At 40.3% G+C, this 16178-nt stretch overlaps 1 protein-coding gene across 1 annotated transcript in view; it reads left to right on the plus strand.

Annotated features, from left to right (window-relative positions):
* MFSD14C (major facilitator superfamily domain containing 14C) overlaps nt 1-16178 on the plus strand; it is a 57985-nt gene that overhangs the window by 1328 nt on the left and 40479 nt on the right. The gene's annotated exons all lie outside the window — the stretch shown is intronic.

Below are 16178 nucleotides of genomic sequence, written 5' to 3' on the forward strand. Positions count from 1 at the left end.
GCGTGTTTCTCGTCCTGGTTCTCTAGACAAGGTCTCCACACAACCCTGACACTCAGTGTCTCCTCTGTAGCAGGAGAGCTTAGGAATGTTGAGGGACCCTCCTTGCTCAAGTGAATTCTAGTTTTTGAAAAAGCATTAGGAGTTCCTCGTTCCAAAGACAAGATTTCCATAAAGAGAGTTTTGTGTTCGAGGGAAGGAAATTCCAGAGAATTAGTTTTTTCTCATTTTGTTCTTGGTTATTTAAAAAGTAGACTTTTCATCTCACCCCCCCCAAACTAAACCAAACTGCCAGGTCCTCCTTCTGTCTTTGAATTGATAGACCGTAGTAATTACTAACCAGAGGCAATGCCAGTAATGTAAGAGGTAGCCTCCTTCATCCCTTGCCATGCTTACAACTTCCAGTACGTTACCAAGTCTAGGTAATTCTACCAGACGCAGATTTTAGGTTTTTTTTTTAAATATTTTTATTTATTTACTTATTTATTTGATAGAGGGAGATCACAAGTAGGCAGAAGGCAGGCAGAGAGAGAGGGGGAAGCAGGCTCCCCGCTGAGCAGAGAGCCCGATGTGGGGCTTGATCCCAGAACCCTAAGATCATGACCTGAGCTGAAGGCAGAAGCTTAAACCACTGAGCCACCCAGGCGCCCGAGATTTTAGGTTTTTATTCTCTGCATCCCTATGGTTCATTTCCTCAGCATTTTGTGCTTAGACTTATTTGGGGGGACCCTTGCTTACCTCGCATTGGTCTGCTGTCCACGGTGTTGATCAGTGTGATCTAACATGTAAATGTGATAATTACTGCTGTCCTGAAATTTTTTCATTCGCTCCCTTGGTTTATTGGATAGAAAAATAACCTGGCAGGTTGAAGCATTATAGCATAGTGATTAGGTGAGCATGCTTGGAATCCCAGTTCCCACCTTTTATTACCTGCATAACTTTGGGCAAGTTACATAATATCTCCGAATTAATAATAGTATTTACCACAGAGGATTGTGAGGGTTACTGCAACCCTCCACCTAGTAAGTTCTCAATAAATATTAGCTGTTATAAAGATTTTATTTATTTATTTGACAGACACAGATCACAAGTAGGCAGAGAAGCAGGTAGAGAGAGTGGGAGGTGGGGGGAGCCGGCTCCCTGCCGAGCAGAGAGCCAGATGTGGGGCTAGATCCCAGGACCCTGGAATCATGACCTGAGGGGAAGGCAGAGGTTTTAACCCACTGAGCCACCCAGGTGCCCCAATTCTCATTATTTTTGGCATGAATGATTGGTCAGTATGTATAGGTGATCCCTGCCAGTCACTTACTAAAAATTAAAGTTCCTAATTTTACGTGCTTAGAGCTAGAACTTTTTTTTTAAAGATTTTATCTATTTATTTGACAGAGTGAAGAGAGAGAGATCTCAAGTAGGCAGAGAGAGAGACAGAGAGAGAGGAAGGGAAGCAGGCTCCCTGCCTAGCTGAGAGCCCGATGTGGGGCTTGATCCCAGGACCCTGGGATCATGACCTGAGCTGAAGGCAGAGGCTTTAACCCACCGAGCCACCCAGGTGCCCCTAGAGCTAGAACGTTTGAGGGATGGTTACTTAAGGACACGTAGACACACTATTCCCTGATTCCTTTTCCTGTGGACCCTGATGCTCATATGATAATTTGGACACAAGTACATTCCTGTCCAGTCTTTCCTGGTCTCTGAGGGTGCATGGAGTCAGTATTGATAAACTGCAGCAGATACGGACCGTGTTTTCTGACGCTGTACTTGTGAAATGATTAGCACGGGCAGGTGGCACAGTTCAGACCATGGTGCTTTTTGGAATGTGTGGTGGCTGGGAAGGCAAATGAATGCCTTTAATCACGTAGGTTCCTATTGTATCCTGGCAACCTAAATTATGCGTCTTTCCTGCTTGCACTTTCTGTCTGGTATCACTTCCAGGAGCTATGTTCTGCAGCCTCCATGACTTGATTTCATTTTAATGTATTGGAACAGAGTTTTTAATTTTCATGAAATTTAATTAATTTATTTGTTCTTTCATGGATAGTGTTTTTGGTTTCACATCTAAGAAGTGCTTGTTTCCTGTGTTTTTAGAAGTTTTTTAGATTTTTACAATTAGGTTTATGACCATTTTGAATTAGTTTAAAATATGGTGCAGTGTGGATGGAAGTTCTTTTTTTGTGTATGGATAACTGATTGTTGTATGCTTTGTTGAAGAGGTTTTTTTTTTTTAAGATTTTATTTATTTGAGAGAGAGAGCCTGTGGTGGGGAGGGGTAGAGAGAGGGAAAAGGAGAGAGAGAATCTCAAGGTGACTCAGTGCTGAGCATAGGTCCTGATTTGGTGCTCAGTCCCAAAACCCCGAGATCCTGACCTGAGCTAAAACTAAGATTCCAATACTTACCCAACTGAGTCACGTACAGCCCCTGAAAAGACCTTTTTTTTCACTAAATTGTCTTTGCACTTTATTGGAAATTCACTTTCAGTTGTCCATATATGTGTCAGTCTATTCTGGATTCTCTGTTTCATCTATTTATCATTATATCAGTACCACTTAATCTGTATTACTAGAGGTACCTAATACTTGAAACAAATAGCGTAAGGCTTCCAACTTTGTTTTCTTTTAAAATTATTTTGACTATTCTAGGTCCTTTACATTTTAGAAGTATAGAATCAGATTATTGGCTAATACCAAAAAACCCCAAATCCCTGCTTGTATTTTCATTGGTATTTTGTTGACTCTGCTGATCAGTTTGGGAAGAATTAAAGACAACATTGAGTCTCCTCATCTGTGAAGGAGGTGCTGCTCCATTTATTTTAGGTCTTTTAAATTTCCCACCTGTATTATAGTTTTCAGTATATAGCTCTTTCATGTCATTTGTCAGATTTTACCGTAGTTCATATTTTTTGATGCTATTGTACATAGCAGTGTAAATGTATTAAAAATGTGAACTCTTAAAAAATTCAGATTTATAGTTGTTTGTTGCCAGTATGTTGAAATACAGTTGATTTAATAAATTCTCTTAACATTGCGATATATTGCAATATTGACTAACATTTTTTGACCCATTTTTTTAAAAATTTTTTTTCAATTTATTTATTTTCAGAAAAACATTATTCATTATTTTTTCACCACACCCAGTGCTCCATGCAAGCCGTGCCCTCTATAATACCCACCACCTGGTACCCGAACCTCCCACCCCCCCCGCCACTTCAAACCCCTCAGACTGTTTTTCAGAGTCCATAGTCTCTCATGGTTCACCTCCCCTTCCAATTTACCCAAATTCCCTTCTCCTCTCTAACGCCCCTTGTCCTCCATGCTATCTGTTATGCTCCACAAATAAGTGAAACCATATGATAATTGACTCTCTCTGCTTGACTTATTTCACTCAGCATTATCTCTACTAGTCCCGTCTATGTTGCTACAAAAGTTGGGTATTCATCCTTTCTGATGGAGGCATAATACTCCATAGTGTATATGGACCACATCTTCCTTATCCATTCATCCATTGAGGGCATCTTGGTTCTTTCCCTAGTTTGGCGACTGTGGCCACTGCTGCTATAAACATTGGGGTACAGATGGCCCTTCTTTTCACGACATCTGTGTCTTTGGGGTAAATACCCAGGAGTGCAATTGCAGGGTCACAGGGAAGCTCTATTTTTAATTTCTTGAGGAATCTCCACACTGTTCTCCAAAGAGGCTGCACCAACTTGCATTCCCACCAACAGTGGAAGAGGGTTCCCCTTTCTCCACATCCTCTCCAACACATGTTGTTTCCTGTTTTGTTAATTTTGGCCATTCTAACTGGTGTAAGGTGATATCTCAATGTGGTTTTAATTTGAATCTCCCTGAGGGCTAATGATGATGAGCATTTTTTCATGTGTCTGATAGCCATTTGTATGTCTTGATAGTAGAAGTGTCTGTTCATATCTTCTGCCCATTTTTTGATGTGTTTGTCTGTTTCGTGTGGGTTGAGTTTGAGAAGTTCATTATAGATCCTGGATATCAACCTTTTGTCTGTACTGTCATTTGCAAATATCTTCTCCCATTCCGTGGGTTGCCTCTTTGTTTTTTGACTGTTTCATTTACTGTGCAGAAGCTTTTGATTTTGATGAAGTCCCAGAAGTTTATTTTCGCTTTTGTTTCCTTTGCCTTTGGAGATGTATCTTGAAAGAAGTTGCTGTGGCTGATATCAAAGAGATTTCTGCCTATGTTCTCCTCTAAGATTCTGATGGATTCCTGTCTCACGTTGAGGTCTTTTATCCATTTTGAGTTGATCTTTGTGTACAGTGTAAGAGAATGGTCGAGTTTCATTCTTCTACATATAGCTGTCCAGTTTTCCCAGCACCATGTATTGAAGACACTGTCTTTTTTCCACTGTATATTTTTTCCTGTTTTGTCAAAGATTAATTGACCATAGAGTTGAGGGTCCATATCTGGGCTCTCCACTCTGTTCCACTGGTCTATGTGTCTGTTTTTATGCCAGTACCATGCTGTCTTGGTGATCACAGCTTTGTAATAAAGCTTGAAACCAGGTAAGGTGATGCCGCCAGCTTTATTTTTGTTTTTCAACATTTCCTTAGCGATTCGGGGTCTCTTCTGATTCCATACAAATTTTAGGATTATTTGCTCCAGCTCTTTGAAGAATGCCGGTGGAATTTTGATCGGAATGGCCTTAAAAGTATAGATTGCTCTAGGCAGTATAGACATCTTAACAATGTTTATTCTTCCGATCCAAGAGCATGGAATGGTCTTCCATCTATTTGTGTCTTCTTCAATTTCTTTCATGAGTGTTCTGTAGTTCCTCAAGTACAGATCCTCTACTTCTTTAGTTAGGTTTATTCCCAGGTATCTTATGGTTCTTGGTGCTATAGTAAATGGAATCGATTCTCTAATTTCCCTTTCTATATTTTCATTTTAGTGTATAAGAAAGCCACTGATTTCTGCACATTGACTTTGTATCCTGCCACATTGCTGAATTGCTGTATGAGTTCTAGTAGTTTGGGGGTGGAGTCTTTTGGGTTTTCCATATAAAGAATCATGTCATCTGCAAAGAGAGAGAGTTTGACTTCTTCATTACCAATTTGGATACCTTTTATTTCTCTCTGTTGTCTGATTGCTGTTGCTAGGACTTCTAATACTATGTTGAACAAGAGGGGTGAAGGTGGGCATCCTTGTCTTGTTCCTGATCTCAATGGGAAGGCTGCAAGCTTATTCCCATTGAGGATGATAATTGCTGTGGGTCTTTCATAGATAGATTTGATGAGGTTCAGGAATGTTCCCTCTATCCCTATACTTTGAAGCGTTTTAATCAGGAACGGATGTTGGATTTTGTCAAATGCTTTTTCTGCATCAATTGAGAAGACCATGTGGTTCTTCTCTCTTCTCATATTAATTTGTTGTATCACATTGATTGATTTGCGAATGTTGAACCATCCTTGTAGCCCAGGGATGAATCCCACGTGATCATGATGGATAATCTTTTGAATGTGCTGTTGGATGCTGTTGGCTAGGATCTTGTTGAGAATCTTAGCATCCATATTCATCAGTGATATTGGTCTGAAATTCTCCTTTTTGGTAGGGTCCTTGCCTGGTTTGGGGATCAGGGTAATGCTGGCTTCATAGAAAGAGTCTGGAAGTTTTCCTTCTGCTTCAATTTTTTGAAACAGCTTCAGGAGAAGAGGTGTTATTTCTTCTTTGAAGGTTTGGTAGAATTCCCCAGGGAATCCGTCAGGTCCTGGGCTCTTGATTTTTGGGAGGTTTTTGATCACTGATTCAATCTCGTTATTAGATATCGGTCTATTCAGGTTGTCGATTTCTTCCTGGTTCAATTTTGGTAGTTTATATTTTTCCAGGAATGCATCCATTTCATCTAGGTTGCTAAGCTTATTGGCATATAACTGTTGATAATAACTTCTGATGATTGTTTCTACTTCCTTGGTGTTCGTTGTGATCTCTCCCTTTTCATTCATAATTTTATGAATTTGGGCTTTCTCTCTTTTCTTTTGGATTACTGTAGCCAGTGGCTTATCGATCTTATTGATTCTTTCAAAAAACCAGCTTCTAGTTTCATTGATACGTTCTACTGTATCTCTGGTTTCTCCCTCATTGATCTCAGCTCTAATCTTGATGATTTCCCTTCTTATGTGTGGAGTTGGTTTGATTTTTTGTTGATCCTCCAGTTCTTTAAGGTGTAGAGACAGCTGGTGTGTTCTGGATTTTTCAATTTATTTGAGCGAGGCTTGAATGGCTATATATTTTCCCCTTAGGACCGCCTTTGCTGTATCCCATAGGTTTTGGACCGAAGTGTTTTCATTCTCATTGGTTTCCATGAATTGTTTCAGTTCTTCTTTGATCTCCTGGTTGATCCAAGCATTCTTAAGCAAGGTGGTTTTTAGCTTCCAGGTGTTTGAGTTCCTTCGGAACTTTTCCTTGTGATTCAGCTCCAGTTTCAAAGCATTGTGATCTGAGAATATGCAGGGAATCATCTCAGTCTTTTGGTATCGGTTGAGTCCTGATTTGTGACCCGGTATGTGGTCTATTCTGGAGAAGGTTCCGTGTGCACTTGAGAAGAATGAGTATTCTGCTGTTTTAGGGTGGAATGTTCTGTATATATCTATGAGGTCCATCTGGTCCAATGTGTCATTCAATGCTCTTGTTTCTTTATTGATTTTCTGCTTCGATGATCTGTCTAATTCTGAAAGAGGCGTGTTAAGATCTCCTACGATTAGTGTATTCATATCAATATGACTCTTTATCTTGATTAACAGTTTTCTTAAGTAATTGGCTGCTCCCATATTGGGAGCATAGATATTTACAATTGTTAGATCATCTTGGTGGATAGTCCCTTTAAGGATTATGTAGTGTCCTTCTGTATCTCTGACTACAGTCTTTAGTTTGAAGTCTAATTTATCTGATATGAGAATCGCTACCTCAGCCTTCTTTTGAGTCCCATTGGCATGAAAGATGCTTCTCCACCCCTTCACTTTCAGTCTGCGTGTATCTTTAGGTTCAAAATGGGTCTCTTGTAGACAGCATATGGATGGGTCCTGTCGTTTTATCCAATCTGCAACCCTGTGCCGTTTTATGGGTGCATTTAGTCCATTCACATTGAGAGTGATTATTGATAGATACGTTTTTATTGACATCGAGTTACCTTTGAAGTCTTTCTTTCTGTAGACTGTCTCTATATTTCTGGTCAATGCTATTCTTGGGATTTTTCCTCTTTTATAGAACCCCTCTTAATATTTCCTGCAGTATCGGCTTGGTGGTTGCATAGTCTTTTAAGCCTTCCCGGTCTTGGAAACTCTTTATCTCTCCATCCATTTTGAATGTCAGTCTTGCTGGATCAAGTATTCTTGGCTGCATGCTCTTCTCATTTAGTGCCCTGAATATATCTTGCCAGCCTCTTCTGGCTTGCCAGGTCTCTGTGGGCAGGTCTGACGTTATTCTGATGGGCTTCCCTCTGTAAGTAAGGAGCCTCTTTGCCCTGGCGGCTTTCAAGAGATTATACCTACAATTATAATTTCTCAATTTGACTATCAGGTGTCGTGATGTTTTTTTGGAGTGTATAATCTTGGGTGGAGACCGTTCAGCCTCTAGTACATGAACGCTGGTTTCATTCGCGAGATTCGGAAAATTTTCATGAAGGACTTGTTCCACGATATCTTCTAGACTTCTTTCTTTCTCCTCCCCTTCAGGAATTCCAATAATTCTGACGTTGGATCGCTTCATGGCATCATTTATTTCCCTGATTCTGCTTTCGTGGGATCTAAGCTTTTTGTTCCAGGCTTCCTCCTGATCCTTTCTCTCTATCTGTTTGTCTTCCAGATCACTAATTCTATCTTCTGTCTCAGTTACCCTAGCTTTGAGAGAGTTTAGATTGGATTGGAACTCATTGAGAGCATTGTGGACCTCCTCCCTGGTAGCTTTAAGCTCCGCCCTAACATTGTGAACATCCTGTCTGGTCGCTTTCAGTTTGGCCCTAATCAATTCTGTTTCTCCAGCCTAGCTATTGCCGGATAATTGTTAGCCTGAATTCTCTTTCCGACATATTGTCTATGTTGATAGCCGTTAGCTCTGTTGCAGAAGGTCCATCCTCTGTATTTTTCTTCTGTTGGGCATTCCTCCTCTTAGTCATTTTGGTGGGAGAAGACTGAACAGATGTAGCTGGATGTATCAACTCTGGTGCAGTCAAGGTGCACCCTGGAACACTTCCTGATCTCCATCTCAGAGAGAAGCCTCCGTCTGGGTGCAGAAGCTGAATAAATTCCCCCTTGGACGCTGGCAGTGCAGGTTCCAATTTAAAGACCCTGGGGGCGCAGGATCTTTTGCTCATCCCCAAAGCCAAGGCAGTGGCGGCTGTCTGGGAGCTCCTGTCCGCCAGAGAGGTTGCAAGCAGCGATCGCACACTGAGATTTTGCCGCCGGCCCGGGCTGGGTGTGCCCGGCTTGCGCGCACCTCTTTTCAGAGGTGGCTGTGGGTCGGGCGCGCGTCTGGGGCACTGAGAACGGGGCGCTGGTCCGTTAGCCGCAGGCTGGGCTTTTGCGTGCCTCTGTCCGAGGAAGAGTTTCGCGCGCGCGCGGCTTAGACTTTGAAACAATGGCCTGGGTCAAGAAGCGCCCCCGGGCCTTAGAAACCCAGGAGAGCTGGAGGGACGTGAGCGGGCATCTCAAACTTTGTGGTAGGGGCTAGGGCGTGTTCTGCAGGCCGGCGCAGCTCCCATCCCCTCACAGGAGCCGGAACCCACGCGCTCTGGGGCGCGCTGGCGGCTTAGGGACCAGGAGCTGGTTTCTTTGCCGCACTCTCTCTGCCTCCGCGCTGGGGAGGCCGTCTGGGACCGGGGACTTAAGCCCCTGTCCCTAGCTGCCCCGATTCCCACAATTTCCCCCCGCAATCCTTTGCTCTTTTGCAGTGCTTTCAACCAGTCTCCAAGTTAATGCTGGTCCCCAGACGCAGGGCACTGTCGCTCGTATCGGGGTATTACTTTCGCACCGGTCGCCTCTGGTGGCTCCCTCCCCCTTTTGTTTATCTTCCGATATCAGTCCGCTGTTCCCATTCCGCTTTACCTGCTCACTGGCGTCTTCTGCCCCTGTAGAGATCCAGACGTGTATAATTCTGATCTCAGGCTGATTTCATGGGTGATCGGAGTTCTTTGGTAGGTAATCAGCTCACTTTGGGGTACCAGCTGAAAAGACGCCTCTTCCTAGTACCCCGCCATCTTGTCCCCCCTGTGTCTTTTATTTTTAAAGGGTATGAGTGCCAGTAGGTGAGGGAGCACGAATGATTTGTTACATCATATAAATATCTTTGATATTGACTATAAAGACATCCTGTAAGTCAACATGAAAGATTCATTCTCCATTGTAAAGATATGCAGAGCAATGAACAATTTGTAGGCATATACAGCTTTCTAAAAAGCACAGGAAGTTCTGTTTCACTTGTAATCACAGAAATGCAAAAGAAAATGATAAAACCATTAAGTCTAATTAGCAAAAAGTATGTAGTCTTAGAATATGGGGAGATTCAGATATTGTATTGCATTTTATTTTATTCTCAAACATTGTTACTGATACTATAGGTTACTCTTTTTTTTTTTTTAAAGATTGTATTTATTGGGTGCCTGGGTGGCTCAGTGGGTTAAGCTTCTGCCTTCAGCTCAGGTCATGATCTTAGGGTCCTGGGATCGAGTCCCCCATCGGGCTCTCTGCTTGGCAGGGAGTCTACTTCCTCCTGTCTGTCTCTCTCTCTCTCTCTTTCTCTCTCTCTCTCTCTCTGCCTGCCTCTCTGCCTACTTGTGATTTCTCTCTGTCAAATAAATAAAAATCTTAAAAAAGATAAAGGTTGTATTTATTTATTTGAGAGCGATCGCATGAGAGGGGAGAATGTCAGAAGGGGAAGCTGACTCCCCACGGAGCTGGAACCCCAATGCGATGCGGGACTTGATCCCAGCATTTTGGGATAATGACCTGAGCCTAAGGCAGTTGCTCAACCACCTGAACCACCCAGGCGCCCCTGTAGATGACTGTTTAAACTTTTTTTTTTTGGCAACCTCTTTGAAGCTTTTTAATTTTCTTCCGTTTTGTTATGAATACTCCCCCATATTCATCACCCTACTTCAATAGTTAAAAACACACAAGACCAATCTTATTTTACTTGCGTTTTCATTAAGCAGGTCCTCACATACCAGCTAAATTGAATCCAAGCTTTGTGTTTGTTTCATTTTGGCAAGAATACTTTATAAGTGGTCTGTTTCTCATGTGTTGCATGATACATCAAATAACCCTTGACTTTATGATTTAATTGATCGGGTTTCAGGTCTTATCAGCTTGATTATTCCCTTATAAAGTGCCTCATCAGCTTTTACCTCATGGTTTTAACAGCTATTAATGGTTGTTGCCTAGATGGACTATATTAGATTACAAAGTGGCAGGGTTTTAAGTTAATCATTCTGTCATTCATTATCAAAAATTTATTTTTATTTTTTTTTATTTGACAGAGATCACAAGTAGGCAGAGAGGCAGGTGGGAGTGGGGAAGCAGGCTCCCTGCTGAGCAGAGAGGCCGATGCGGGGCTCTATCCCAGGTCATGGGATCATGACCTTAGCTGAAGGCAGAGGCTTTAACCCACCGAGCCACCCAGGTGCCCTATTATCAAATTAAAAAAAGAAAAAAAAACTTTTCTTAGTCAAATATTTGGTTATGCTAATATGCAGAAAAGCAGGATAAATGCTTTCTTTTTCACTCTCCTTCGTATTTAGCAGTTCTCAGAATAATGGCTTAGTTTTCTGGCATCCTCCAAAGATCTCTGGACTTGGAAATTTGAACACATATAATAATGTTTTAATCAATGGCAGACATTACTCTCTTTACTCAGTCTTTTCCCAGTGGGAGTTAACTTCAGGTTGGCTCCTGAATCCTTTCAGTATGACTGTAGTCTTCAGTAACATCTTGGCTTTTGGCAATGTAAGTTCCAGAGTCAGTTGTATTTTTTAAGATTTTATTTATTTATTTATTTGACAGAGAGAGAGAGATCACAAGTAGGCAAGAGGCAGGCAGAGAGAGAGGAAGGGAAGCAGGCTCCCTGCTGAGCAGAGAGCCCGATATGGTACTCGATCCCAGGACCCTGAGATCATGACCTGAGCTGAAGGCAGCGGCCTAATCCACTGAGCCACCCAGGCACCCCTCAATTGTATTTTTTACCCCAAATCTGGAATTAGCTATTTGTCCAAAAAGTTCCATTTTTTTAAAAGTGGGAAATGATATTTGAAGACCATAGTCTTGGGCCCTGGGGGGGTGGTATTCACTCCTGTAGGGTTGCTCATTTTTTTTCTAGGTCTTTTCAGTGGCTCAAACTACAAAATTCTAACTTTTTCATTAAAGTAATGCAGATCATAATGTGTATACTTTTCTAAACCAAATTTAGAATTTCAGAGTTTTACTATTTTGATTTAATATTTTATCTTTTCTCTTACAATGAAAATCTCGTTCCCTAGTGACAATAGCATGGTAACTTAGTATATTCTACTTACACTTGAAAGTTTCAAAAAATAAAAAGAGTTATTACTACCTTCATGATTACTTAAAACAGTTTAAAATTTCATTTTCTTTTTACCCTTAGGATATAGCTTCTAAGAATATTCATTCAAATTCTGTGTTTTAAAGCAACTAAACCACAACTCTTGATACATGGGTAGGTTGACGAATTTAATTTGGATTTGATTTTGTTTTAGAATTAGCTGAAGCAGTTCCCTGGTTCCAAAGTTAAATGTATGAACCAACATAAGAAATCTAGCTTCCATCCTGTCACTTTCATTCCCTTCTCTCCTTCCTGTATGTAATTGCTTGGAAGCTTATTTTTCTTGACATCTTGTGTTTTGTTTACTCAAATAAATGTGTGTGCAAACGTATTCATACTCTTCAGCCCTCTCTCACATGAAAAAGGTGCTAACATTGCCCATTATTCTAGACCTTGCTTTTTTGGTGTTTTATTTGTTTGGCAGCAGTAGTGTTCCCATAGCCTTGTGCACATGACACTTCATATTTTTGCCATATTGTCTGTGTGAGAAATCACTACAGTGGGGTTATTGCTTCAGAGGATAAATATATAAGTAGTTTGGCTAGATATTGCCACATTGTTCCATTTCTCATCCCTTTAGCAGTGTAAGATCATTTTGTCAAACTTCTGAAATTTTTACCATTCTAATAGTGAGGAATTAGATGAGTATGGCTTGATTTTGCATTTTTCTTGTAATAAAGTTGTTGAAGGGCTGTTCTATGAACTGTTAATATCTCTTACCCATCTTTTTGTTGGGTTGTTAGTCTTCTCGATTTTTCTAGAAACATTTTAAATGTTAGAGCTGTTAGCTGATTAGCTGACATAGTAAGTTGAAGTAGTTTTTTCACTCACAGTTTGAACAGCTTTTTTTTTTAAGATTTTATTTATTTAGAGAGTGTGCATGAGCAGACTGAGAGGCAGCGGGAGAGAGAGAGAATCTCAAGCGGCCTCTGTGCTGATTGTGGAGCTGTATGTGGGCCTCAGTTTCACTACCCTGAGATCATGACTGGAGCCAAAACCAAGAATCTAATGTTTAATCTACTGAACCCTCCAGGTGCCCCTGTACAGCTTTTTGATTACAGTTGGTTGAATTTTATTTATTTATTTATTTAAGATTTTATTTATTTATTTGACAGAGAGAAATCACAAGTAGGCAGAGAGGCAGGCAGAGAGGAAGGGAAGCAGGCCCCCTGCTGAGCAGAGAGCCCGATGCGGGACTCCATCCCAGGACCCTGAGACCATGACCCGAGCTGAAGGCAGCAGCTTAACCCACTGAGCCACCCAGGTGCCCCAGTTGGTTGAATTTTAATTATAATTTGATTACAGTTGAATAAAAAAGAAAGCGGTATATCCACATAATGGAATATTATTGGGCCATAAAATTGAATGATGAACATGGATGATTCTTAAAAACATGCTAAATGGATGAAGCAAGGCATGATTCCATGCTAGATGATTCCATTTATATATGATTCTAGAATAGGCAAATCCATAGAGACAGAAAGTATGTTAGTCATTGCTAGGAAATGGGGTGAGGGGAGATTGGGGCGTGACTGCTCTTAGATATGAGGTTTCTTTTTAGGGTAATAAAAATATTCCAGAATTAGATGGTGGTGGTAATTTTACAACCTTGTGAATATACTAATAAACACTGTATGCTTGGAAATGGCTAATTTAATAGAATGTGATTTATAGCTCAAGGAAAAAATTAAAAATGCATATCATCACTCTAATCATGAGAACATGAAACAAATTCAAATGGGAGGGCATTCTACACAATAACTGGTAAAGAGTATACCAGTGGTCCTCAAAAGTGTCAGGATCATGAAAGTAAAAAATAAAAGTCTTAGTAGGTATCTCAGGTTGGAAAAACCCAAGGATACATGAGAACAAAATGCAGTGCTAAATCCTGGATTAGATCCTAAACCAGGAAAAAGAAAAGATGAGTGAGAAAAATGGTGACATTCAAATAACATATAAATTAGCTTAAAGTAGAATAGCAATGTTAATGTTTAGATTTGGATAATTGTACTGTAGTTATCTAAGACATTAGTATTTGGGGAAGTTTGGTGAAGGATATACTGGAACCCTGTACTGGTTTTGTAACTTTTCTGTGGGTTTTAAATTGTTTAAAAAAACAGAGTGGGTGACTCAGTTGGTTGAGCGTCTGAGTCTTAGTTTTGGCTCAGGTCATCAGGGTCTTTCTCCCTCCGCCACCCCCGCCCCTTGCACATTCTCTCTCTAAAATAAATCTTTTAAAAAATCATTTAAAAATAAAAATAATTATTAAATTATTAATTGCAGCAATATTAAAAGTGGAAACTCTCTAGTAAACATCAGTAGTGGAATGGTTAAAATTATGGTACCTCTGTACAGTGGAATATTGTGTAGCTATTATAAAGAATGAAGATTTGCATGCAGTGACATGGAAATAGATAAAGGTAAAAAAGGCAACATGTGTATTGTATTACCAGTTATGAAATAGTATGTTTTTACCTATGAATGTACATGCATAAAAATATGACAGATTTCTAACATTGTGAATACCTATGAAAATTAGAACATGTATATTGCCTTAAGGTTTTACAATGTTCATATATTAGTGTAACGGTTGTAATTTCTTAAGTATATATATTAAATATAAAATAACGCAAAAAGAGATTCGTCTCCTGCTTTTAAAACATTAGATGGAAGAGAAATGCTAAGTGCAGTTATGTATTCCTTTAATACTGGCTTTCATAAATTTGATACTTTGCTTCTTTGTATTCAGGATCATGAGCTGACTTTTAGGAATATGTGTTGAGTGAATCTTTGGTTGTTGCTCTGTTCTACTTTGAATGAAATCCCAGGGAATACTTGTTTTGCACAGTGTTTTTTTTTTTTTTTTGATAACTAGTTATAAACTTCTGAATAGCCAGGGTGATGTTAAACCCCTACTCAGTTCTCTTTGGGGGAGAATTATGATAGGCTTATTTAACAGGTCTGAGTCTAGATGTTGTTTTCCTTCTTAAGCAACACAATGTTAATTTCTCAAATTAAGAAAAAAATTACTCCGTGCTTATTATTTCCTATTATGTGTAGTATACAGTCTTTACACAAAATGCTGGGGACCATGTTTTTTATTCACCTTCAAGCTAACTTCAGTATGTTAGGAAAATCATTAGTTCTCACTGAGGACCTTCTGGCTCCATTTTAGAACAGTTTCCCTATATTGATTTTCACAGTTATGTGTGGACTGAGCGATGAGACTGGAGAATTACCAAAGGGATCTCAAGAAAGTTTAATTTAAACTTAATCATGAGGGCAAAGGGGAGGAGGTTGTATCACTTAATGATTGCTACATAAGAAACGACCCCCAAATGTAGTGCCTTTAAAACACCAACCATTTATGACAATTCTTTGGGCTAAGGGGTTCTTCACTGGATTTGTGTGAGTCACTCATGCTTCCATAGTCATCTTCAGGCTTGATGGAGTTGGGTGATCTTAGCGTTGTTCCTCTGCCAGGCAGCTGGTAATGGCTGTTCACGCTGGTTGGTCCAGGTGGCCTCAATAGGGAGGACTTCATATGCTTTCCTCCTCTTGTGCCTATAAGGCATTTCCATGTGGTCTTGAAGGCCTCTGGAGTCCATATTGTCACTTCACCTGACATCTGTTGGTTTGTTGTTAAGCCAGCCCAGATCGAGGGAAGTGGAGAAATAGACTCTACCTTATTATGGCATAGACAGCACAGTCATATTGCAAAAAGATTATTATGTGCACAGAAATTCAGAATTTGTAGCTCAGTTTTTGTAGTCTTCTGCAGGTGTCATATATTGACATATGTATTTTAGAATGGTCACAATGTGGTATCCAGAAAGATTTGGAGAAGGCAGGGTAGAGAAATCAAGGTAGAGTGAAGAGGCCATTGCAGTCATCTGTGGGAGAGATGGTAGTAGGAATGAATAAAGACATCACCACATACTTATCTTCTAAACATCTCAACCTGTTCCCTACTGATTTATAAAAGGGCAAATGGAGAGACAAGCCATTGAACTAATCCAGAGAGGCTGCACTAGATCAGGCTCAACTGGAAATTTGTTAAAGTTTTTCTCATCACCTCAGATAATTTAAGTGAGAACGTTGTGATACTTTTTTTCATCAGCATACTGGCCACCAAGAGCTTGAGAATTGGATGGATGGCAGACTTATTTTTGTTACCTTCTTATGTCTAGTTGCCCACACCATACCAAGGCCTGCCTGCCTATCATAGTACATTTCTTTTATGTATCACAGGTATTGACTAGTAATAGTTGATAGGTCAATTAAAGTAATTTAGGTAGAGGTGAGAATAAGAACGCGTTTTTATTTTAGAAGAGGTGTTTGTTAAACAGCTTACATGGACGGGACTGGAAGAGATTATGCTGAGTGAAATAAGTCAAGAAGAGAGAGTCAATTATCATATGGTTTCACTTATTTGTGGAGCATAACAAATAGCATGGAGGACAAGGGGCGTTAGAGAGGAGAACGGAATTTGGGTAAATTGGAAGGGGAGGTGAACCATGAGAGACTATGGACTCTGAAAAACAATCTGATGGGTTTGAAGTGAGGGGGGTGGGAGGTTGGGGTACCAGGTGGTGGGTATTATAGAGGGCACA

The sequence above is a fragment of the Neovison vison genome, chromosome 6, assembly GCF_020171115.1.
Source record: "Neovison vison isolate M4711 chromosome 6, ASM_NN_V1, whole genome shotgun sequence".
Classification (NCBI taxonomy): domain Eukaryota; kingdom Metazoa; phylum Chordata; class Mammalia; order Carnivora; family Mustelidae; genus Neogale; species Neogale vison.